The 27283-nt window shown below is 36.2% G+C and overlaps 1 non-coding gene and 1 pseudogene across 1 annotated transcript; both read right to left on the bottom strand.

Annotated features, from left to right (window-relative positions):
* Window positions 1–3741: 3741 nt before the first annotated feature.
* Window positions 3742–4116, bottom strand: LOC128576923 (isocitrate dehydrogenase [NAD] subunit beta, mitochondrial-like; annotated as a pseudogene).
* Window positions 4117–6863: 2747 nt separating this feature from the next.
* On the bottom strand, window positions 6864–6971 carry LOC128578718 (U6 spliceosomal RNA). The gene has a single exon (XR_008377854.1). It is a non-coding gene; the product is annotated as a U6 spliceosomal RNA (small nuclear RNA).
* Window positions 6972–27283: the final 20312 nt, after the last annotated feature.

The following is a 27283-nucleotide window of genomic DNA, read 5'->3' as shown; positions in this document are numbered from 1 at the left end:
TCATAATTCTCCCAAACATTTAAAGAGGAAGTAATACCTATGTTACGTAAACTTTTCCACAAAAATAGAAAAAGAAGGACTACTTTCCAACTCATTCTATGAAGCAAATATCACCCTGATCCCCAAATCAGGAAAAGACCCAACAAGGAAAGAAAATTATAGACCAATGTCTTCAATGAATATAGATGCAAAAATATTCAATAAGAGTCTAGCAAAGAGAATCCAGCAACACATCAAATTATACATCATGACCAAGTTGGTTTGATCCTAGGGTCTCAAGGTTGGTTCAACATATATAAATCTATAAATATAATATATCACATAAACATAATAAAAAAGAGACCATATGAGTCTCTCAATTTATGCAGAAGCAGTTTTTGATAATATCCAGCATCCTTTCATTATCAGAACACTTAAAAAAATAGGTACAGAAGGGATATTTTTTAAACTGATAGAGGCCATCGACAGTAATCCCACAGCCAATATAATATTGAATGGAGTAAAATTGAAAACATTTCCACTCAAATGAGATACAAGTGAAGGATGCCCATTGTCTCCACTGCTTTTCAACATTATAATGAAAGTCTTAGCCATCACAATCAGGCAAGAGAAGGTGATCAAGTGTATCTAAATGGGGTTATAGGAGATCAAACTCTCATTCTTTGCAGATGATATGATCTTATACCTGGAAAACCCCAGTGTTTCAACTGCAATACTCCTAGAAATGATCAAGGAATATAGCAGTGTCTCAGGATACAAAATTAATATACACAAATCAGTAGCATTTATATATACCAACAATAATCAAGCTGAAAAAACAGTTAAACACTCTATTCCTTTTACAGCAGTATGAAAGAAGATGAAATATCTGGGAATTTACCTAACAAAAGATGTAAAAGATCTCTATCAAGAGAACTATAACACACTGAGAAAAGAAATAGCTGAAGATGTTAACAAATATAAAAACGTACCATCCTCATGGCTGGGAAGAATCAACATTGTTAAAATGTCCATACTTCCCAAAGCAATATGCAAATTCAATGCAATCCCTATTAAAGCACCATTGTCATAATTTAAAGATGTGGACAAACTAGTTTTTCATTTTATATGGAATCAGAAAAAACCTTGTATAGCCAAGACATTACTCAGAAACAAAAAAAAATCAGGAGGAATCATGCTTCCACACTTTAGGCTATACTATAAATCTATAGTGATCAAAACAGTGTGGTAATGGCACCAAAAAAATAGAGATGTAGATGCTTGGAACAGAATAAACAACCCAAAAGTGAACCCAGCTACTTATCATCATTTCATCTTTGGTAAGCCTATCAAAAACATAAATTGGAGGAAAGATTCCCTATTAAACAAATGGTGCTAGGAGAATTGGCTGGCAACTTGTAGAAGACTGAAACTGGACCCGCACCTTTACCATTAACAAAAATTGACTCTCACTGGATAAAAGATTTATTCTTAAGACATGAAACTATAATGATTCTTGAACAGAGTGCATGGGAAAAACTTGAAGAAATTGGACTGGAAGAATACTTTATGAGGAGGATCCCCTGGGCAATTGAAGCAACACCAGAAGTACATTACTGGGATCTGATCAAAACAAAAATTTCTGCACACCCAACAACACAGTAAATAAAGCAAGCAGACAGTCCTCAGAATGGTAGAAGATATTTGAAGGTTATGTTTCTGATAAAGGTTTGACAACCAGAATCCACAGAGAACTCAAATTCATTAATAAGAAAAGAACAAGCAATCCCATTTCATTGTAGGCAAGAGACTTGAACAGAAGTTTCTCTGCAAAAGACAGGTGCATAACGTATAGACACATGGAAAAATTCTCATCATCTTTAATCTTCAGAGAAATGCAAATCAAAACCACTTTGAGATATCTTCTAACTCCAGTAAGATTAGCTCACATAACAAAATCTAAAAACTACAGTTGTTGGCATGGATGCGGAGAGACGGGAACACTTTTGACCCACGGGTAAGAATGCAAACTAACACGTCCCTTCTGGAAAGAAGTTTGAAGAACACTTAGAGAACTAAAAGTAGACCTGCAGTTTGATCCTGAAATTCCTCTACTAGGTATATATCCAGATGGCCAAAAATCATTTTACAAAAAGGACATTTGCATGAGAATATTTATTGCAGCCCAGTTCATAATTGCCAAGTCATGGAAGCAGCCCACGTGCCCATCAACCCATGAATGGATTAACAAATAGTGGTATATGTATACCATGGAATATCATGCAGCCATAAAGAAAGATGGAGACTTTACCTCTTTCATGTTTACGTGGATGGAGCTGGATCATATTCTTCTCAGTAAAGTATCTTAAGAATGGAAAAAAAATACCCAATGTACTCAATATTATTATGAAATCAAGATATAATCACCCATATTTCATGTGATAGATAAAATAGAATTATAGTCCAGAAAGAAGGAGAAAAGAGGAGGGTGAGGGGATGGGAGGTGGGTAGACAGGTGAAGGGAGAATAATCAGTGGGACCTCACCTACTGTGCATATTGCTTGTGTACATGTCCAATACATAGATAGTAGAGTATAAATGTCTAAACACACAATTAAATAATTGAGGTGAATAATATGTTAACCAGTTTGATGTAAATATTCCAAATTGTATATAAAATCAGCACATTGTATCCCATAAATGCAGTAATGTACACAGTTATGATCTAATTATAATAAAAAAAAACCTGTGGGGGACAATGTTGATAATCCCTGCAGCCTAGGCCCACACCTATAACATTCCCACCACCACCCAGCAGACATAGTTCCCTAAGGAAGCCAGCCCTAGGACAACTTAGGCTCTGCTCAGAAAGGTGATTATGGTCCACTGTCTAGAACAGTTTTTTCAAACTTTTTGAATTATGGCATGCTTGAACTGATAGTTAGATTCAGTACACTTCAATTATGTTGATCCAAAAAAAGAGGAAAGATAAGAATATACTTACTGTGCTTTGAAGTTCTTTTGAAAATAATTTAATTAATGATCTTTAAAAATTATCATGGCACACAGTGTTATTAGCTAGAGGTTCAAGGTCTTTTCCCTGGTCCACTGTACTGAAGGGATGTATATGTATTATGATCCTTGTAAGATTGGAAGAAATAAAGGGCTCTAGCTCCCATAGGGGTGCAAGTGGCCTATGACAAACTTGGTGAAGTTAGTTATGGTGCTATAGCTTGCCATTTCTCAAGTCTGCACCTTTGATTACCTTCTTCATTACATCTGTAATCATGTTGTACTGTTACTCAAGGTTGAGATTACACAGCGTGTTGGAAGCTGACTAGCATGGCTGTGGGGTTGGCTATATTCCTGCCCACTGCCTGGGTAAATGAGTGCAAGGCACCCTTGTCTAAGACTGCATATTCTGCACTGTAGCACTCATCAGAACCAAACCAGCTCTCCCTATCAGCCCATCAGCCAGATTGTCAATAATGTTTGCAAAGACATTGGGCATCACAAGCACATCAAACTGGTAAGGATTCTGCACTAGTTTCATGCAGCCATTGTCTATGATTATTGTCTCAAATTTGAATTGGGGTGCCATTTAGCAACTTCCTCACAGAACTGCAGAAACAACCCATTCCCAATTTCATGATGTTGGCCTTGTGGACAGCAGTGACCTTGCACCACACCTTCTTGGAGGCATAGTCAAAGGCTTATGTAACAATCTTCAAACACTCAATCACAGTCTTGTGTTCCAGAGAGCTATACTCCCCCTCTGTCTGATCTTGAATGGTCACCAGATATAGGTTGTTGTGCTGAGTCATACACTCAGGAAGTGACTTCACATGGACTAGGTTCGCAAATAAATCCAACTTATGCCTCTGCTGCATTTCATAGGAACCTGGTTTCCTCTTATATTCCATTGGGGTATAAGATGGCCACTTTGTTCTTCGTGCAACTCAGCAACTGCTCCAGCTTCTCCTCAAATGCCATATTCTGCACTTCCCTCAGGTGATGATCCTGGAACTCCACTGGGACAGCAGCAGCCTTAACCATCTCCTTGATAGTGTGCATCAGGTCAGGCCCCACACCATCTCCTGGTAGCACAGTCACAGGAAAAGCACCCTCCACCCTCATTACTTGGCCTGCTTCTGTGAGGCAGCCATGGCTGACATACCCAGTTCAGACAGCTAACACCACTCAGCGATGCCATGTTCTGGGCAGGATGTCCATCTTTTCAATTTGAATTAACTTCCTAAGAATAAATTTAGGATAAATGCTATCTAATAAATGTGTAATTTCTAAAGAAAGTAATTCAAATCTAAAAATATTCCAGAATAGTGTTTATGATCCCTCTTAGAAACAGTGCCCAACACTGGAACATGTTCTTTCTTAACAAAGTGAGTTTTTTTTTTTTTTTTTTTTGTTGTTGTTGGTTTGTTTTGAGACAGAGTCTCAAGCTGTTGTCCTGAGCAGAGTACTGTGGAGTCACAGCTCACAGCAACCTCAAACTCCTGGGCTTAAGCAATTCTCTTGCCTCAGCATCCCAAGTAGTTGGGACTACAGGCATCTGCCACAATGCTCAGCTATTTTTAAGTTGTAGTTGTCATTGTTGTTTGGCAAGCCTGGGCTGGATTTGAACCCACCAACTCTGGTGTATGTGGCTAGCACCCTAGCTGCTTAAGCCTGTAGTTTTTATTGGAAAAGTTTGCAATAAGTATGTGATGTACCTTAAACAACTATCTCTATAATTATAAGATATCACCTCCCAATTACAATTTTTGTCTGAAGTAGAACTAATTATCTTCCAACAATGAAAACACATATTTTCTGGTCCTTTTCTATAAAATATGTCCTCAGAAAATATACCAAAAGATTTAAGTTTTTTATGTAATTATCTTATATTAAAATTAAAGTCACCATTAGAAAAGATTTCTCGGGTGGCGCCTGTGGCTCAGTCGGTAAGGCGCCAGCCCCATATACCGAGGGTGGCGGGTTCAAACCTGGCCCCGGCCAAACTGCAACCAAAAAATAGCCAGGCGTTGTGGTGGGTGCCTGTAGTCCCAGCTACTAGAGAGGCTGAGGCAAGAGAATCGCTTAAGCTCAGGAGTTGGAGGTTGCTGTGAGCTGTGTGAGGCCATGGCACTCTACCGAGGGCCATAAAATGAGACTCTGTCTCTACAAAAAAAAATAAATAAATAAATAAATAAGTAAATAAGATTTCTCAAACCTAAATTATTTATAGGTTTTAAAATAGTGGCTTTATAGGTTGGCCAAACGGTCTTATCTTCAGTATATTCTTATTCACTGTTGTTTTCTAAAGTAGCTTGTCTTAGGACACACCAATTTCTTACTAACTTAAATTAATAATAAAAATTGTATCTAAATCAAAGCCATTTTATCTTTCACATTAAGATTGATCTATCACTTAAAATCAATGTCTCATGCAGAATTAAAAATACATTGGCATAGCTGACAGGCTCCTTATAATCCCTTATGTCCTCTCAAACTGCCTTGGCTGTAACAATTCCTCATTCTTTTGAATCCAACATGACTTTTTGCAAAGATACAACTGTACTTTATTTTAATATTAAAACTCCAATTTAAATGTACCCAATGTCAAAAAGATATAATGAAATGAATTACTAAATGTGACTCCTGACCAGAATTTTTGCCTTTCAGACACTAAAATGAAGAAATTAGTTTTCAGAGATAAGCCTCTTAAAATGACCAAAGTAATAAATTGTGCATTTTATTTTCTAGCTTTATTATTAGATGTTATTTAAATATGATACATTAAACAATGAGTCTTAAGTTAACTAGTGTGTAAGTTTGTTTAAAGTTTGAAGAGATTAGTCATGTGCCATATATTTACACAAGCTTATCCAACACTCACATTAATTAGGCTAATTTAAATATAAAAATAGTACAACTAAGAAAAACAAATTTTCAAAGGAATTTTATCCATATTAATACTCAAAAAATTTTGTACATTAATATATATTCATATAACATTTGTCTATATAAATTGTTCTCAAAGTTTTTACAAAATTTGTAAAATATTCTTTTACAGAAGCCTCAAGTGCAACCAGATTCCTTTCATCAACTACTTTGAAGAGTGGGTCAAGATCTAAGAGCATCAGGGAAAAAAATCTTACAAATACTCTGAGAAGAATCCTGACAATATTTTTCTGTTTACTCCACACAACTCAGAGATTGTAGTACAGACTTACACATCTCACTGGTGAAATAGGCTACCTCAGATGACAACCTGACAGTTCAGTCAACTACTTTGAAAAATCAACTGGACACAGTAACACCACCAACTAAGAAGATTGTGCAGATCCCTGTGCAAAACATCCTTTGTCTCTGAGTTTATACAAAGCTTCCCTGTTCAGACAAAACCCATCTCATCTTGGAGAACTAATAATGAAACCCTGTCAACTGCGTCATTTATAAGTGACAAATTCCATTCTATACAGAATTGTTTTGTATGAACTGAGGATGGGCTTATAATTGAAAGAAGATGAAACAATTGGCCCTCAACAAATTCTACTGAGGGGTACATACATCAAATTTAACTCTGTGATATGAGTAGACTTTGAAAACATTGCTAAAGAAATACTCCTAATATTAATAACATTCTACTTAATTACTGTTACTTTTCATACTTAATTCTTTACTATTCCTACTTAATAGTATTATGTTTATTTATCATTTGATCTACTGAGAGCTTACAAAGTTAAACTCACTAATTTGACTATTATTATTTTGTTGATAAAATGTTGTTCCTTTGCTGTTGTTTTATATATATATATATTTTTTTCTGAATAGAGAGGCTCCAAACTAGGGGAAAAATAAATGTCAAATTTGTTTTCTCAGACTTGATTTTTTTTTTTTTAATATGGAACGTGTGTCATCCTTGCGCAGAGGCCATGCTAATCTTCTCTGTATCGTTCCAATTTTAGTATAAGTGCTGCCAAAGCAAGCACACTCTCAGACTTGAATTTTAAGTCTAGTGTTAAGTTTGTCATGGACTTGATATTTAATGCTGTTGCTTTTGTTAACCAATTCTTGCTACAAAGGTGTCTTTAGACAACTGGCATTGCCTTGATTATAAATAGCCATCTCTCCCCACTCTGGCTATAGGACATTGGTTACAACAAACGACCTATTCAAAATGATTATTCTGAAGCTGATCTAGATTGAATGTTTAGAACTGGGTTTTGCCCTCAGTGTCACCACACAATTAAAGGTCTTCCTCAGCCTCCTTAACCAATTGAGTGTGCTCCTTCAAATTTTACCAGGTGGACAAATGAGAAGGCCTTCTATCCCATTCACCAAGGTCCTCTACTGATTAGAAAAAAAAAAAAAATATATATATATATATACACATACATACATACATACATATATCCAAACTGGTTTTGTTTAATACAGCATTACATTTTATTTTGTCCAGGACCAATTAAGTTCTAGATCAGAGGCTTGGTGATTATATTGAAATGGCATCCGAAAGAGACATAACTAACTACTTCTTCAATTCCTTTACTGGATGACTATACCTGAGGGTTCTCCTGGAGCAGAAAGACTTAATGTCATGAAATGATGGTTTTATTCCTGAAAGGCTTTTCATGGAGAACCAAAGTTACTTTTAACTAGCTCTTTATTTGAATCCAGTTAGTTACAGCTAAGGTCATTGCCCCTTTCTACTTTTATAAGTATATTATACTTGAAAATGTAATTGAAGTATGGTCCCTAGCCCTGTACTTAAAAGGTATTATCAGACTTATTTCAAGGCCTAACACGTGACTTATGTACATCACCTTCACGAAATTGCCTATAAAATTATATAAAAAGGTTTATTGCATGGCCATGTATTTTTTTTTTTTTTGTAGAGACAGAGTCTCACTTTATGGCCCTCTGTAGAGTGCCGTGGCCTGAGACAGCTCACAGCAACCTCCAACTCCTGAGCTTAAGTGATTCTCTTGCCTCAGCCTCCTGAGTAGCTGGGACTACAGGCGCCCGCCACAACGCCTGGCTATTTTTTGGTTGCGGTTTGGCTGGGGCCAGGTTTGAACCCGCCACCCTCGGTAAATGGGGCCGGCGCCTTACTGACTGAGCCACAGGCACCACCCGCATGGCCATAATTTAACATAATTTCTATTTTCTTCTTACATTTCTGAGGATTATTCCCTAAATGAGTATTATACTGTAGAACTGAGTCATTTTTATCTACTAAAGCTGAGTCAAATACAATGGCTTAAAATGAGTGTAGTATATACCTCATTGTTGCCTACTTGGATAAGAATTTTTCTCAACAATTTCTATGTTCAAACAAAATTAGATGACTGAAATGTATTACAAATGTAATAATTTTAGTAGAAGTTATGCTACAAGGGACATTATTTGGATGCACTAGTGACTTTCTAAATAAAAAGAAACTCTTAACATATGCAGATGTTTGTTTTCATTCGTTTTCTTCAGAATACTTTCAGGGAAAAAGGAAATAATATGTTCCCATTTCTATCTTAATATATTTTCCTTTAATAACTCAATGTTTTAGATATAATTTTTCAGAAAGATCTTCAGAAATTTTATTTTAAACTTGTAGAAGTTTCTCATAGTCATCAGAAGTGTCAGGACTTTCTATTAGGGCCCATCAAGGTATCATAACACCTGATGCTGCTTGTATTTAAGATGATGTCTCTTGCCAGGCATGGTGGCTCACACCTGTAATCCCAGCACTTGGAAGGCTGAGGCAGGTGGATTGCCTGAGCTCAAGGGTTCATGACCAGCCTGAGGAAGGGTGAAATCCCATCTCTAAAAATAGCCGGGGATTGTGGTGGGTACCTGTAGTCCCAGCCAGCTACTTGGGAGGCTGAGGCAAGAGAATTGCTTATGCCCAAGAGTTTGAGGTTGCAGTGATCTGTGATGCCAGAACCCTCTACTAAGGGTGACAAAGTGACACTCTGTCTCAAAAAATAAAAAAAATGATTTTGTCTCCCCACATTGTTTCAAAGCTTTTATTTTGGTTATCAATGTTATTCTTGCCTGTACAATAAATGTTTGCTTACAAGAGGATTAATAATGGAGAGTGATTAATAATTTATTTTATTCATGATAAGTATTTATGACCACCAAAAATTTTAGGTTCATTCATTGTATTTCTTTTAGTGTAAATGAAAATGTGGTACAATGCATAATACACTCCCTCACTTTTTCATTTATAAATTCATTCAATAAATATATGAGTTACTAGTTTATGTCAGGCACCATTTTGAGCACTATCATGTTTATTTAGCTAAGAAAAAAAGGCACAATCCCTACTCTTATATGCAGCTGCACCCTTGTTAGGTAAATCAGTCTCATTTGTGCTCCTTGAAGTCATGAGGCTCTGAGAAGGAACATTTCCAGTACTTGGGCTGCAATCATGCCTTAAAGACAAGAATGTACTGGAGACCCTCGCTAAGTCATAGCTGGAGCCAGCATCTGCCTGGGGCAATGACCAGTTGCACTTAATCCCCTACCTCTATTTACACAAAAACTTTCAGTTAATCATATAGAAAAATAGGCAAACAGAAAAGAAAACCCAGTCCTTTGTGGTTCATCTCCATTGTTGTTTATCTCTAAACAAGATATTCTTGGTTTAGAAAGGTGTGTACGTACTTTGCTGGATTAACTCTGATAAGGAATCTTTACCTTTTTTCTTCCTTGTTCTTGGATTATTTCTATCTGATGATTTGGGGTATATAAGAAAGTGAGTTAAGACGACCATTTGCTGCTGTGCCCAAGCAAGCACCAGCCATCCCTTAATAAATCATTCATTTCATCTGCAGTGTCTGCCTCTGTGTTTCTGATTAGGCCAGTGGACAGCAACACCCATAGTATTGAAAAATATAGCATCAGAAACAAACATTCAAATAATGACACAAATTAACACAAAGTTGCAACTCATATGAGATTTTTAAGAAGAGTTTCACATAACTAAGAAAGCATGTAATGGTGGAGATCCGGCCCAGGCCATGACAGAGATGACATCTGAAAAATACACAGGAGTTGAACAAGTGAACAAGTGATGGAAGAACATTTTACACAGAGGTCATGTGCATATCTCAATAAAACAAAATAGAAAGATAAAAAATTATGAAAAGATTATGAGAGGGTGGGATGGGCTTTGTGGTTTGACCATTCCATAACATGTATCTGGGCAGGTGGATAGGGTGAAAACATTTTGGATACTGAGATCTGATGCAGCATTTCTTTCTTGATCCTAAGAATGAAAAGAAACAAAAGAATCATCCATAGACCAGTCTCTTGAGCTTCATGGCTGACATAATTTCACATTAAAATGGTAATTTTCTCTTGACACCTTTCAGGAAAACCTCTGGGAAAACCACTAAGTTTATCAGTTTTTTTTTTTATTAAATCATAACTGTATACATTGATATGATCATGGGGCATCATACACTCGCTTCAAAGTTTATCAGTTTTAAAAATAGCAATGGAAACTGAGGTACTGTCCTAAGATTTTCACACATATTAATTTGTTTAAACCTACCAAAAACTTACTGAGCCAAGTCCAATAATTTTTACCAGCTTATAGATGAGGAAACAAAAACATTGAGACCTTCAGTATTTGCCCAAATTCAAACAACTATTAAATAGCAAACTGAGATTTGAACCCCCTATACAACTAGATGTATTTTGGCATTAGTACTGGGAAGGGGCTATTAGGGATTTTGATATAATCCTGCTGTCAAAAAATGACACAAGAATCCTTGGGACTTCAATTTCAGCTGCTTAGCTTCCAAATTTTTAATTTGAAAGCATTAAGCCTTTAGAGAAATGCCTATTATTAGTTGAATAGAGACCACATGAAAAATGGTATTTCAAGAAGACATTAAAAACAAAGAAGCTAAAAGCCAAAGTAACAAACAAATGAAACAAATGCATTTCACCCTTTAGAAAATTAATAGCTTGGGATAGGAATATGTTGTACTTGAATTTAATTATCAGTTATGAACATATATTAATATGCAATGTTATCATCAAATCTCTAATGTAGTGGATGGGTGAAGAACATTCTGTAATAGTGTATTGTTTAGTGTAGTTAGAGTTTTGTATTGGTATCTGAAAAATTACATATATTTTTATAATCAGCTTTCCATTCTCAAGTTATTTGTATGTTATAATTCAAAAAGTTTATATTTTCAGAGGGCTACAATGACAGTAAAGTAGAACACAAGAGATTTCTTTACCACAATTCTGGTAAACATAATTGCAATTGGTTTTTTACCTGTAAGGTCACAGGTTACATTCACCCTTTTAAAGAGAGAAGATATTAAACAACGTATCAGACACTCAAAACTATAGATGATACTATTTTAGATAACGTTATACTGGCAATATCAAACAGAGATCTAGACAATAGTTTATTAGCTTCATGGAACTGACAAAAATAAACTGGCAGCCAATTATTTGGAACTATACAGTGAGAGATTTATGGATGGTGCACTATTATTCTTTTTTCACTAAGAAAAGGTTTTATTTGGAGAAAAATTTTATGACAATTATTCATAATCATTTACCGTTGTGAAAATGAAAAGAAAGATAGCCTGCTTATACCTGGTAAACGTTTCTATGCTACATTGACATTTTTCAGGGAGAGTTGTTCCCCCCCCCAAATATGGAGTTTAGTAAGGACATACTGGGTAAATCCAAACTAACTAATGATCAATATACCAATAATAAAAAAATTGTGAGTAACAATTAACATTTTTCATTATTAAATTAAACTTTTTATTTTAAGATAATTAGAGAATCATATGCAATTACAAAAAATGATTCCAAACCATCTAATTTTTTTCTTTTTATTTCAAGTTTATGTGAGGGTATAAATAACCAGGACACAATATTTGAATTTGTCAGGTAGAATCTCTCTTTTAGTTATGTCCTGATTTGAAAAGGTATGCCATATGCCCCTATGTTGTGCCCATTAAATGGAACCACACCAATAGTCCCTTCTCCTATCTCCCTCTTTTCTCTGTCCTCCTCCCCCCAACTTGAACTGAATTGAGTTCTATTCCTATGTGGGCATGAAACAGATTATCTACTGGCTTCATGTTTGTATTGAGTACATTAGATATTTGCTTTACCATTTTTTTTTTTTTGATACAGAGTCTCATTTTGTCACCCTCATTAGAGTGCTCTGCCATCATAGCTCACAGCAATCTCCAGCTCTTGGGCTTAGTCGATTCTTCTGCCTCAACCTCCCAAGTAGCTGGGACTAGAGGTGCCCGCCACAATGCCTGGTCATTTTTTTTGTTGTTGTTGTTGAAGTTTGCTCTGGGCCAGGTTTGAACCCGCCACCTTCGGTATATGGGTCTTGCACCTTACTTACTGACAAACAGGCACCACCTCTGCTTTACCATTCTTGTGATACTTCACTAAGAAAAGTGTGTTTTAACTCTATACGGGTTAACACAAACGATGTAAAGTCACCATCATTTTTATGGCTAAGTAATATTCTATGGTATACGTATACCACTGTTTGTTAATACATTCCTGAGTTGATGGGCATTTAGGTTATTTCCACATCTTGGCAATTGCAAATTGAGCTGTAATAAACAATCTAGTGCAAATTTCCTTATAGGAAGTGATTTTTTATCTTTTGGGTAGATGCCTAGTAGTGGGATTATAGGGTTAAATGGGAGGTCTAATTGAGTTCTTTGAGGGTTTTCCATACTTCTTTCCAAAGAGGCTGTATTAGTTTGCAGACCTACCAACAGTGGAAAAGTGTTACCCTCTCTTCACCTCCATGCCAGCGTCTACAACTTTGGGACTTTATAATGTGGGCTAATCTTACTGGGGTTAGGTGATAGTCCAGGAAGGTTTTGATTTGCATTTTTCTGATGGTTAGGAATGATGAGCATTTTTTCATATGTTTCTTAGCTATATGTCTGTCTTCCCCAGAGAAAGTTATGTTCATGTCTCTTGCCCAATGATAGATGGTATTGTTTGCTCTTTGTTTGTTGATTAATTTGAGTCCTCTATGGGTCCTAGTTATCAAGGCTTTCTCAGGTTCATAACATACAAACATCTTTTCCTACTCTAAAGGTTGTCTTTCTGTTTAATTACTGTGTCCTTAGCTGGGCAGAAAGTTACCACTTTGAATAAGTCCTATTTGATTATTTTTGTTGCTCTTGCAATTGACATTGAAGTCTTCATAAAATCTGTCCCAAGGCCTACATCTTCAAGAGTTCTTCCCACATTTTCTTCTATAATGTTTATTGTTTCATGTTTTAGAATTAAATCTTTCATCCATATCAAATCAATTTTTGTAAGTGGTGAAAGGTGTGGGTCCACTTTCAGTCTTCTGCATGTGGTTATCCAGTTCTTCCAGCACCATTTATTGAATAGGAATTCTTTTCCCCAGTGGGTGCTTTTCTTTGGTTTATCCAAGATCATAGGGGTATTAAAGACTGATTTCATCTCTTAGTTTACTATTCAATTCCATATGTTTATGTCTCTATTTATGTGCCAATATCATGCTGTTTTGATCACTGTGGACTTGTAATATAATCTGAAGTCTGGTAGAGTGATGCCTCCAGATTTTTTTTTTATTATTATTACTAACAACTGCCTTGACTATGCAGGATTTTTTTTTTTAATTTTTTTATTAAATCATAAGTGTATACAATGATATGATTATGGGGCATCATACACTCACTTCATAAACCATTTGACACATTTTTATCCCAGTGGTTAACATAGCCTTTCCGGCGTTATCTCAGTTACTGTGCCAAAACATTTATATTCTACATTTACCAAGTTTCGCAAATACCCCTGTAATATGCACCACAGGTGTGATCCCACCGATTCCCCTCCCTCTACCCACCCCCTCCTTTCCCACTTCCCCCTATTGTTAAGTTGTAGTTTGGTTATAGCTTTCATGTGAGAGTCCCAAATTAGTTTCATAGTAGGGCTGTGTACATTGGATATTTTTTCTTCCATTCTTGGGATACTTTACTAAGAAGAATATGTTCCAGCTCCATCCATGTAAACATGAAAGAGGTAAAGTCTCCATCTTTCTTTAAGGCTGCATAGTATTCCATGGTATACATATACCACAATTTATTAATCCATTCGTGGATCGATGGGCACTTCGGCTTTTTCCATGACTTAGCAATTATGAATTGGGCTGCAATAAACATTCTGGTACAAATATCTTTGTTATGTTGTGATTTTTGGTCTTCTGGGTATATGCCCAGCAGAGGAATTACAGGATTGAATGGCAGATCTATTTTTAGATCTCTGAGTGTTCTCCATATATCCCTCCAAAAGGAATGTATTAATTTGCATTCCCACCAGCAGTGCAGAAGTGTTCCCTTTTCTCCGCATCCACGCCAACATCTCTGGTCTTGAGATTTTGTGATATAGGCTAGTCTCATTGGAGTTAGATGATATCTCAAAGTAGTTTTGATTTGCATTTCTCTGATGATTAAAGATGATGAGCATTTTTTCATATGTCTGAAGGCCGTGCGCCTGTCTTCTTCAGAGAAGTTTCTCTTCAAATCCCTTGCCCAGCCTGCGATGGGATCCCTTGTTTTTTTCTTGCTGATGCGTTTGAGTTCTCTGTGGATTCTGGTTATTAAACCTTTGTCAGAGTTATACCCTGCAAATATTTTCTCCCATTCTGAGGGTATGCAGGATTTTTTTCAGGTTCCATGTGAAATGAAGAACAATTTTCTCCACTTCTTCAAAGTATGATGTGGCTATTTTAATGGGGATTGCATTGAATATACAAATTGCTTTGGGGAACACAGACATTTTAACAATAACAATGTTGACTCTTCCCAGCCAAGAGCATGGTATGTTCTTCCATTTGTTAATGTCTTCTGCTCTTTCTTTGGGTTTTATAATTCTCTTTGTAGAGGTCCTTCACCTCTTCTGTTAGGAATATTCCTAGAAATTTCATTTTAATTGAAGCTACTCTGAAGGGAATTGTGTCTTTGATTAACATCTCAACTTGACTGTTATTAACATATGCAAAAGCTACTGATTTGTGGACATTTATTTATACCCTGACACATTACTATATTTCTTTTTTTTGTTATTAGAATATAGAAGTCTAAGTTTATTATATATGAGAGAAAAGAAAGAAAGTGGGGGGAAGAGATGAGAACAAGAGAGAGAAGGGAACAGAAAGCAGGGAGTAAAAGGAATTAGTGTATTTATTTCTTTTATTATTATTGGGGATTCATTGAGGGTAAAAAGAACCAGGTTACACTGATTGCTTATGTCAGATAAGGACCCTCCCATAACAGTATTCTGCCCCCAAAAGGTGTACCACTCCCCATGATCCCCCATGACCTCCCTCCTTCCCTTTCTCTGCTGTCCCCGTCCCCCCACCCCTCACTGTGTGCTAAGTCATTAATTGTTCTTATATCAAAATTGAGTATAGGATTCTTGTTTCTCCATTCTTGTAATGCTTTGCTAAGAATAATGTGTTCCATTTCCGTCCAGGTTAATACAAAAGATGTAGTCTTCAGCTTGTGAATCCATTCCTGGGTTGGTGGGCAGTTAGGCTGTTTCCACATTTTGGCAATTGTAAATTGAGCTGCAATAAACAGTCTAGTGCATGTGTCCTTAGGGTAAAATAATTTTTTCATTCTAGGTAGATGCCCAGTAATGGGATTACAGGATCAAATGAGAGGTCTGGTTTGAGTTTTTTGAGAATTCAAGTTCTTCTTTGAACTTCCTTCAAAAAAGTTTGTAGCAATTTGCAGTCCCAAAAGCAGTGTAAAAGTGTTTCCTTCCCTCCACATCCATTCCAGCATCTGCAGTTTTGAGACTTTGTGATATGGGCCATTATCCCTGGGGTTAGAGGATATCTCAGGATGGTTTTGATTTTCATTTCTCTAATAATTAGGAACTATGAACATTTTTTCATATGTTTATTAGCCATTCATCTGTCTTCCTTATAGAAGTTTCTATTCATCTCTCTTACCCAGTGGTATAAAGAATTGTTAGCTCTTTTTAAGTTTATTAATTTGAGTTATTCATAGATCCTAGTTGTTAAGCTTTTATCTGATTCAAAATATGCAAATATCTTTTCCCATTGTGTAGGTTGTCTATTTGCTTTGTTGTTGTCTCCTTAGCTGTACAGAGCTTTTCAGTTTAATTAAGTCCTGTTTGTTTATTTTTCTTGTTGTTGCAATTGCCATGGGGTTCTTCATCATAAAGGCTTTCCCCAGGCGGATACCTTCCAGTGTTTTCTCTGTATTTTCTTTGAGGATTTTTATTGTTTCATGACTTAGATTTAGGTCTTTTATCCATCTTGAATCAATTTTTGTTGGTGGAGAAACGTACTGGTCCAGTTTCAGTGTTTTGCTTGTGGATACCCAGTTCTCCCAGCACCATTTACTGAATAGGGATCCTGTCCCCCAGTTTATGTCCTTGAATGATTTATTGAAGATTATGTGGCTATAAGATGTTAGCTCCATCTCCCTGTTTTCTATTGGGCTCCAGATGTCTATGTATCTATTTTTGTGCCAATACCATGCTGTTTTATTCAATATTGTCTTGTATTACAGCCCAAAGTCTGGTAGGATGATGCCCCCCAGATTTGTTTTTATTACTAAAAATTGACTTGACTATGTGAGTTTTCTTCTGATTCCATACAAAACGAAGAATTACTTTTTCCAAGTTTTGAAAATATGATGTTGGTATTTTAATAGGGACAACATTGAATCTGTAGATTGCTTTGGGAAGTATAGATATTTTGACAATGTTGATTCATCCCAGCCGTGAGCATGGTATGTTCTTTCATTTGTAGATATCTTCTGTTATTTCTTTTATGGGGGGATTGTAGTTTTCTTTATAGAGGCCCTTCACCTCTTTTGTGAAGTATATTACTAGGTATTTAATTTTCTTTGAAGCTACTGAGAAGGGAACTGTGCCATTTATTATGTTCTCCTCTTGGTTGTTATCGGCGTATACAAAGGTTACTGATTTGTGGACACTGATTTTATATCTGGAGACATTACCATATATTTTGATCACTTCCAGGAGTCTGGTGGTTAAGTCTTTGGGGTTCTCTAAGTATAAGATCATATCATCAGCAAAGAGAGAGAGGTTCCTTTCCTCCACCATGATTTGTATGTCCTTTATTTCTTTCTCTTGACTGATTGTATTGGCTAGAACTTCCCGCACTATGTTGAATAGTAGTGGTGACAGAGGATAACCTTGTCTTGTTCCAGATCTGTGTGAAAAAGCTTTCAGTTTTACTCCATTCAGTAAAATATTAGCTGTGGGTTTGTCATAGATAGATTCAATCAGTTTAAGAAATGTGCCACCTATGCCTAAACTCTTCAATGTTCTAATTCGGAAAGGATGATGCATTTTATCAAATGCTTTTTTTCTGCATCTATGCAGAGGATCATATGGTCTTTCTTTTTGCTTCTGTTGATATATTGAATTATTTTCATGGATTTGCATATGTTAAACCAGTCTTGCATGGCTGGGATGAAACCTACTTGATCGTGGTGTATAACTCTTCTAATGATAAGCTGTAATCTACTGGCTAGGATTTTATTGAGTATTTTTGCATCTACATTCATTAGTGAAATTGGTCTGTAGTTCTCCTTTTTTTTTGGAATTTTTCCTTGTTTTGGTATCAGGGTGATGTTTGCTTCATAGAATGTGTTGGGGAAGAATTCATCCTCCTCAATTTTTTGGAATAATTTCTGTAGTGCAGGAATAAGCTCTCCTTTGAAGGTTTGATAGAATTGTGGAGTGAAGCCATGTGGACCAGGGCGTTTTTGGGGGGAAGTTTTTTATTGTTTATTTGATCTCAGTACTTGAAATTGGTCTGTTCATAAGATCTTTTCCTTTTTGATTAAGACTAGGGAGAGGGTGTGATTCCAAGTATTCATCCATTTCCTCTACGTGGTCAAATTTCTGGGTGTAGAGTTTCTTTTTTTTTTCTTTTTTCCTATTTTTTATTGTTAAATCATAGCTGTGTTACATTAGTGCAATCCACTGTACCCATCTTAAGATGCACCATAGATGTGGCCCCACCCATTACCCTCCCTCCATCAAAACCTCCCCACTCCCTTCCCCTTCCTTGGCCCTTTCCCCATAGTCTTGTGCTATAGTTGGGTTATAGTCTTCATGTGAAAGCTATAATTTAGCTTCATAGTAGGGCTGAGTACATTGGATACTTTTTCTTCCGTTCCTGAGATACTTTGCTAAGAAGAATATGTTCCAGCTCCATCCATGTAAACATGAAAGAGGTAAAGTCTCCATCTTTCTTTAAGGCTGCATAATATTCCATGGTATACATGTACCACAATTTGCTAGTCCATTCGTGGGTCGATGGGCACTTGGGCTTCTTCCATGACTTAGCAATTATGAATTGGGCTGCAATAAACATCCTGGTACAGATGTATTTGTTATATTGTGAATTTTGGTCTTCTGGGTATAAACCTAGTAAAGAAATTATAGGATCGAATGGCAGGTCTATTTTTAGGTCTCTAAGTATTCTCCAAACATCCTTCCAGAAGGAAGGTATTAGTGGGCATTCCTACCAGCCATGTAAAAGTACCCTTTTCTCCACATCCACACCAACATCTCTGGTTTTGGGATTTTGTTATGTGGGCTACTCTTACTGGGGTTAGGTGATATCTCAAAGTAGTTTTGATTTGCATTTCTCTGATAAATAAGGATGATGAGCTTTTTTTCATGTGTTTGCTGATCTTGCGTCGGTCTTCTTTTGAGAAGTTTCTCTTCAAGTCACTTGCCCACCCTGAGATGGGGTCACGTGTTCTTTTCTTGTGAATACGTTTCAGTTCTCTGTGGATTCTGGTTATTAGACCTTTATCGGAGGTATAACCTGCAAATATTTCTCCCATTCTGAGGGCTGTCTGCTTGCTTTACTCACTATGTTCTTGGCTGTGCAGGAGCTTTTTAGTTTGATCAGGTCCCAGTAGTGTATTTTTGACACTGCTTCAATTGCCTGGGGAGTCTTCCTCATAAAATATTCACCCAGGTCGATTCCTTCAAGAGTTTTCCCTGAACTCTCTTCAAGTATTTTTATATTTTCATGTCTTAAGTTTAAATCTTTTATCCAGTGAGAGTCTATCTTAGTTAATGGTGAAAAGTGTGGATCCAGTTTCAATCTTCTACAGGTTGCCAGCCAGTTTACCCAGCACCATTTGTTAAATAGGGAATCTTTTCCCCACTGAATGTTTTTAATTGGCTTGTCAAAGATCAAATAATGGTAAGTAGCTGGATCCATCTCTTGGTTCTCTATTCTGTTCCAGACATCTACTTCTCTGCTTTTGTGCCAGTACCATGCTGTTTTGATCACGATGGATTTATAGTACAGTCTGAGGTCTGGTAGCATGATTCCTCTTGCTTTGTTTTTATTGCTCAGTAATGTTTTGTCTATTTGAGTTTTTTTCTGATTCCATATAAAACGAAGTATTATTTTTTCAAGATCTTTAAAGTATGACAATGGAGCTTTAATAGGAATTGCATTAAAGTTATATATTGCTTTGGGCAGTATGGACATTTTAACAATGTTGATTCTTCCCAGCCATGAGCATGGTATGTTTTTCCATCTGTTAACATCTTCGGCTATTTCTTTTCTTAGAGTTCCATAGTTCTCTTTGTAGAGATCTTTCACGTCCTTTGTTAGGTATACTCTCCAATATTTCATCTTATTTGGCACTACTGTGAAAGGAACAGAGTCCTTGACTGTTTGTTCGGCTTGGTTATTGTTGGTATATATAAAGGCTACAGATTTATGGGTATTGATTTTGTAGCCTGAGACATTGCTATATTCCTTGATCACTTCTAAAAGTTTTGAAGTAGAATCCCTAGTGTTTTCCAAATATACAATCATATCATCTGTGAAAAGTGAAAGTTTGATCTCTTCTGACCCTATGTGGATACCCTTGATCGCCTTTTCTTGTAGTATGCAGTGATAATCTCTTTTATCACTGTCACATTTATTGTTATTTCCCCTTTATCATTACTGAGTGAGGTTACTAGAGATTTTACTTTTCTGTTTCTAGTTACTCTGGCCAAAGCATATTTTATTTACTTATTCAGAAAACTAACTTTTTGTTTCATTAATTTTTTGAATGACTTTTTGTTTTCAATTTCATTAATCTATGATTTAATTTTGGATATTTCCTTTCTTCTGCTGGGTTTCAGGTCAAGTTGATCTTCTTTTTTCAATTGCCTAAGATGGTTTATGAGTGTGCTGATACACTCTCTTTCTTTTTCTGGAAAGTAGGCATCTAGTGCTCTAAATTTTCCTCTCAGATCTGCTTTTCCTATATCCCAGAGATTTTGGTAACTTTTATCTTGATTGTTGTTATGTTTTTGAAAATTAACAAACTCCTCTTTTATCTCTTCCTGAACCCAACAATCATTCAGCATAATGTTGTTTTGTTTCCAAGACTTTGTACAGGGATGAACATTATTGTTGGAGATGAGCTTCACCAATCTAGCCTTGTGTTCTGAGAAGAGGCATGGAATATTTTATAATCCTTTACTTTTGCTGACGTTTGAGTTGTATACTAGGATGTGACCTATTTTGGCATATGGGCCATGAGCTGATGAGAAAAAAAGTATATTCTTTTGCTTTTGGATGGTGTGTTCTGTGTATGTCTATTAATCCCATTTGTTCTAGGGTCACATTTAAGTCCTTTCTATCCATGTTTACTTTCTGTTTAGAGGCTCTGTCCAGTTCTGTCAGAGGGGTGTTGAAGTCACCAGTACTAAGATGTTATAGGATGTCGTGTTGCTCAGACCCCTCAAGGTCTCTTTCATAAATCAGGGAGTATTTCAGTTAGGCATATAAATGTTTAAAATTGAGATGTCTTCTTGTTGTATTGTTTCTTTGACCAGTATGAAGTGTCTATCTTTGTCTTTCTTAACAAAAATTGCTTTGAATCTGCTTGTATTTGAGAATAAGATTTCAATCCCTCCTTTTATCTGATTTCTACTTGCTTAAAACACTGTTTTCCATCCATTCACACTGAGTCTTGATTTGTCTTCCAGGGCAAAGTGTGTCTCTTGGAGACAGCGTATGGATGGTTTGTGACTTTTTTATCCAATTGACCAACCTATATCTCCTCAGTGGGGAATTCAGTCCACTGACATTTATCTAGGGTATCAATAAGTCTGATCGGATTCTAGTCATCTCATTATGAGATAGTTTTTGTATGATTTTTTTTTTTTTTTTTTTTTTTTTTTTGCCATTGTGAAAGCTTAGCTCTAGACTTTAGCTTCCAGGTGTTTAATTTCATGGTGATCCATTGTGGTGTTCACAACTGAGACTTGGTCTATGTATTTCCAATAGAATTTGTCTGGTTATGATGAATTTTCTCAGAGCTTGTGTATCTGTAAAAGATTTGATTTCTCCATTAATTTTGAAGCTCAGTTTAGCAGGATACAGGATTCTGGGCTGAAAATTATTTTGTTTAAGTATGTTGAAGGTGGATATCCATGCTCTTTTGGTTTGAAAAGTTTTAGTTGAAAAGTCTGTTGTCATCCTAATGGCTCTGACCTTGTATGTTAATTGGTGCTTATTCCTAGCTGCTTGTAGAATTTTCTCCTTCATCTTGATTTGGACATGTTCATTACAATGTGCGCTTGAGAGGCTCTGTTAGAGTTGAGATGGCCTGGGGTTCAGTATGAATCTGAAAGGAGTGTGTCAGGATCCTTAGTAAAACTTGGGAATTTTTTTTTTTTTTTTTTTGCAGTTTCTGGCTGGAACCTGCCACCTCAGGCATAGGGGGCTGGCTCCCTACTCCTTTAAGCCACAGGCGCTGCCCAACTTGGGAAATTGTCATTTGTGATAGTCTCCAGTAGGGCTTCCCTACCTTTGAGGCAATTTTCTTTCCCTTCAGGGATTTCTATTATGCATATGTTTGAGCACTTCATGGCATCTTGCAAATCTCTAAGCATCTACTCTGCTTTCTCTTTCTTCTTTTATGACTTGGTAACTACCTGTGTTAACTCCAAGACATCATCCTTTAACTTTGATACTCTTTCTTCTCTTTGGTCTAATCTATTTTTTACACTTTCTATAGCTTCTTTGCATTCCCTCATTGCCTCCTTCATTTCTATAAGCTCATCCATATCTTTTCTATATTCTACATATCTCTCATCTGACATGTGTTTCTGTATTTCCATATTCTCATTTAATCCCTTTATTGTCTTAATCATTCATATTTTAATTTCCTTTTCTGTCAGATCCATTAATTATTTATAGGAATAGTCTTCTGTTAACATTGTTTCATGGTCCCTTGGGAGAGTTGCTCTATTTTGGTACTTCATGGTACCTGAATTATTCTTTTGGTTCCTTCTCATGTGTGATTTCTTCTTATTCACTTCCTTGTGCACTGTTTTCCTTCTCACTTCCTTCTTTGCTTCAAGTTACCTTTGCTCAGAGTTTAGGTGATGAAGAGGCCTTTTGGTATGAGGTCAGAAGGCAAAGTAGCATTGGAGCAAACAAGGAGAAACAAAAGGAAGGGAATAAAAGGGATGAAAAAATAAAGATAGAGTAAGGGAAGTAAGGGAAAAGAAAAAGAAAGAAAAATAAACAAAGGAAAAAGGGGGGGAAGAGGGACTGACATAAGAAAATTAAAGAACAGGAGAAAAGGAAAATAGGAAGGAAAGAAGAGTTATAGAAGAAATGTTATTGTTCAGCCCCATGCTATGAGTACATTTATAGAGCAAGGTTTTGAACAGCTGGAGTGGGTGAGTTTCTCCAAATCAGGCTCTCCTTACAAGCCTGAACACATTGAGACTCTTCCTCTGCCCAAAATTAAGAAGAGAAGAAAAAGAGCAAACACAAAAGACAGGAAAGGAAACTTGAGTGTGGATATAGAAAAGAAAAAAGAGAGAGAGAGAGAGAGAGACAAAAATATGAAGAAATTGAAAAGTTCTGTAGTATGGTCTTCCTAATACTTTCTTCCTGGGGTCAATATAAAACATTCTCCTGGCCTTCTTAAGCCAGATGATGCTGCAGTCTACCCACCAGGCCAAAACTTTTTCACACTCACCCTCAGCAAAGAAAGGATGGAGAAACAAGAAGAAAGAATCAAATAATAAAATAAAAATAAAAAGTAAACTTAAAAAGGGGGAGGAGAAGAAATATTATAGAACAAGTATTGACAAAGGAAATTAAACATACTGTTAAATCAAATAAAGGAAGGGATGGGAAAAGGAATGAAGAAAGAAAATAGAAAGACAACAGTCCAAGAAGAGAAAATGAAAAAAAACGAGGGGATGGGGGGGTAAGGGAATATATTAGCTGATGCAGAAGCACAATATGTGGGAAAGATTATAAGGGTAGAAGTCTCTATTACCTGAGAGAATGATTAGGAGTGAAGTAGGGAGATATATTAGATCAAGCTGAGGTTCTGCAATCAACAAAAAGAAAAAGAGAAAGAAAAATATAAAAAATACAGAAGCCCTTGCTCTTGTTGAATGTTAAAATTGGAGTTAATGAAAAGAGCCAACTGGAGGACTTAGCAAAACCCAAGACATCTTGAAACAAAACAAGAAAACAAACAAACAACAACAACAACAAAAAGCTCAAATATCCTGATGTAAGCAATCTCAGCAACTAAACAAGGAAGGAAAGAAGAGAGAAAAAAAAATTAACAACTATTCCTACAAGAAAGGAACAATAAAAAAAACTCAGAAAAAAGCTAAAAAAGCAAAAAAAAAGCAACAACAACAAAAATTTATATATATATATGCATATATATATATAGTCATAGGGATTGAGTTTAGTAGGAATATATTTATGTTGCAATATACTTTCTGGACACCAGATGGTTCCACAAGTGGTTCCCTGGCTTATGTCTGTTTCCCAGCTTAGATTGTTCTTGATGGTTGCCCATTTACCCACTTGGTACTCAATCGCTGTCAAACTGTGATTCCACAGATCTCAAAAAATCTTCAGAGAAAAATTTCACAAACTCCTCCTGCAACAGTTCCCATGGAGTAAAGGAAATCCTTGGCCTGTTCCGAGTGTAGGATGCCTCCCCACAGGTAGAACTCAGATCACATTGCTTTAGGCCCAGGGAAAGAGGCCTGCATACACAGTCATCTCACATATTTTATCACAATGACTGCCTCCCATCCAGGAACTTTCCCCACATGAATGTCTTGCCTGCCACCAAACTGCAGCAGAGCCAGTCCAGACAGCACCCCACTCTGGCCACCAAATTCCACTTGTGAATCCACACTTCACCAAACTTTCCACATGATGCCTAGCTTCCCAAAGAACTGAAAACTATAATCAGCTTCTTTGGGGAATTCTGTGGGTGGGAGTGGCTGCCTCCCATCACTGCAGTGCAGAAACTTGCCAGGCAGTCTCTGCAGCTCCGGATTATACTCCAGGTCCAGTAATACGCCACCTCACTGCACACCCTGAACTGCCACTCCATATCAATATTCCTCCACTTATGATCTAGCTCACTCACTTTCACCTTTTGTTCCTGGAGAGCAGAGCTAAATGTATTTCCTGTCCACCATCATACTCTCTTGAATTAGTGTATTTCTTGATCACTTCCAGGAGTCTTATTGAGTCTCTGGGGTTTTCTAATACAAGATTATATTATCAGCAAAGAGCAAGAGCTACACCTCCTCTGCCCCTATTTGGATGTTCCTTATATGTTTCTCTTGCCTGATTGCATAGGCTAGAACTTCCAGCTTCCAGCTCTATGTTGAATAATAGTGACAATAGAGGATATTCTTGTCTGTTTCCAGTTCTAAGTGGAAAAGTTTTTAGTTTTACTTAATTTAGTATGATGTTAGCTGTGGGTTTGTCATAGATGGCGTCAATTAGCTTAAGAAATGTGAAAATTATGCCTATTTTCTTAATTGTTCTTCCCAGAAAAGGATGATGAATTATATATCAAATGCTTTTTCTCATCTATTGAGAGGATCATCTGGTCTTTTTTTTATTTTATTAATATGGTGAATGATATTTATGGATTAGTGTATGTTAAATCAGCCTTGCATTCCTGAGATGAAACCTACTTGATCCTGATGTATATATTTTTTTAATGTGTAACTGTAATCTGTTAGCTAAGATTTTATTGAATATTTCTGCATGGATATTCATTAGTAAAATTACTCTGCAGTTCTCCTTTTTGGCTGTGCCCTTTCCTGGTTTTGGTATTAGGGTGATGTTTGCTTCATAGAACGTACTGGGGAAGGTTCCTTCCTTCTCAATATTTTGGAATAGTTTCTGCAGTATATTTCCTAGTTGTTCTTTGAAGATTTGATGGAATTCTGATGTAAAGCCATCTGGTCCATGGCTTTTCTTGTTGCAAGATGTTTTATTGTTTCTTTATTCTCAATGCTTGACATTGATCTGTCCAGGACATCTTTTTCTCCCTGGATAAGTCTAGGGAGATGGCATGATTTCAGATATTGGTTCATTTCCTTCACATTGTCAAATTTCTGGGCATAGAGTTTCTTATAGTAGTCAGAGTTAATCTCTTATATCTCTGTGTTATATGTTGTTATTTCTCCTATTTCATTTCTGATTGAGGTTATTAGAGATTTTACATTTCTATTTCTAGTTAATGTAGCCAGTGGTTACTAATTTTATTTATCTTTTTGAAGAACCAAGATTTTGTTTAATTAATTTTCTGCATGATGGTTTTGTTTTCAATTTAAATTATTTGTGATTTTATTTTGGTTATTTCATTTCTTCTAGGTTTGGGAATAGATTTCACTTTCTCTTTCATTTCCTTAAGATGATTCATTAGGTTGTTGAGGTTCTCTCTTTCTGTTTTTCAGATGTAGGCATGAAATGCAATTTATTTTCCGTTTAGTACTGCTTTTGCAGTTTTCCACAATGCTTGGTAATTTGAACCTTCAATGCTGTTATATTCAAGGAATTTAATAATTTACTACTTTATCTCTTCCTTGACCCAACTGTTATTCAGTATAATGTTTCTTAATTTCCATGCCTTTGTGTGGAGATGACATTTTTTGTCGGAATTGAGTTCTACTTTAATTGCCTTGTGGTCTGAGATGATACAATGTATAATTTTAATTCTTTTAATTTTGTTGAGATTTGATTTTTATCCTAGGATATGACCTATTTTGGAATGTTTCATTGGTTGATGTGAAGAATGTATGTTCCTTAGCTTTGGCACGGTGTGTTCTTTATACTTTTATTAAGCCAATTTTTTATAGGGTTGAACTTAAGTCCCTTGTATCTTTCTTTCGTTTCTGTTTAGGGGATCTATCCAGTTCTGCCAGAGGGATGTAGAAGTCCCCTGTTGTGATAGTGTTACTGGATATCATATTGCTCAGATGAATCAAGGTCTGTTTCACAAATCTGGGAGCATTTAAGTTGGATGCATAAATAATTAGAATTGAAATGTCTTCTTATTATATTGCTTCCTTGACCAGTATGAAGTGACCAATTTTGTCTTTCCTACCTGTAGTGGCTTTAAATCCACTTGTATCTGAAAATAAGATTGCAACCCTTCTTTTCTTCTGATTTTCATTTACCTGAAATATTATTTTTTTATTCCTTTACCCTGAGTTTGTTTTGTCCTTTGAGGTTAGGTATGTTTCCTGGAGAACATATGCACAGCTTATTGTATTTTAACAAATCAACCAGCGTTTGCTTCTTCAGTGGGGAATTCAAGCCATTAACATTTGTGGTGGAGATCTATTCAGCTTATTTTTTGAAAGTTCATTGCTTAGTTTTATCTTTTGTGCCATTCTGGAAACTAGGTTTTGTCTATTAGTTTCTGGGTGTTTGGTTTGATGGTGGTCCATTGTGATGGTCAGTGTGGATAATAGTTCTATTTCCTGTAGATCTGGTTGTGTTGTGGCAGATTTCTTCAATATTTACATATCAGTAAAAGTTTATTTTCTCCATTGATTTTGATGCTTAGTTTAGCAGGATATAGAATTCTTGGATGAAAATTGTTTTGTTTAAGTAGGTTATAGGTAGATAACCATTCTCTCCTGCCTTGAAAATTTTCATTTGAGAAATAGGCAGTCATACTGATGGATTTGCCCCTGTAGGTCAATTGGAGTTTATTCCTGGCTACTTGCAGAATTTTCTCTTTTGCCTTGACTTTGGATAGGTTCATTACAATGTGCCTTGGAGATGAACTATTTGTGTTGATACAACCTGGTGTTTTATATCATTCTAAAAGGAGTGTTTCAGAATCTTCACCGAAACTTGGGACATTTTTGTTTATGACATCCTTCAGCAGGGTTTCCATTCCTTTGG

Source organism: Nycticebus coucang, chromosome X (genome assembly GCF_027406575.1).
Source record: "Nycticebus coucang isolate mNycCou1 chromosome X, mNycCou1.pri, whole genome shotgun sequence".
Lineage (NCBI taxonomy): Eukaryota > Metazoa > Chordata > Mammalia > Primates > Lorisidae > Nycticebus > Nycticebus coucang.
The sequence above is the reverse complement of the archived record's forward strand: the minus strand, read 5'-3'. Positions and strand labels throughout refer to the sequence as shown.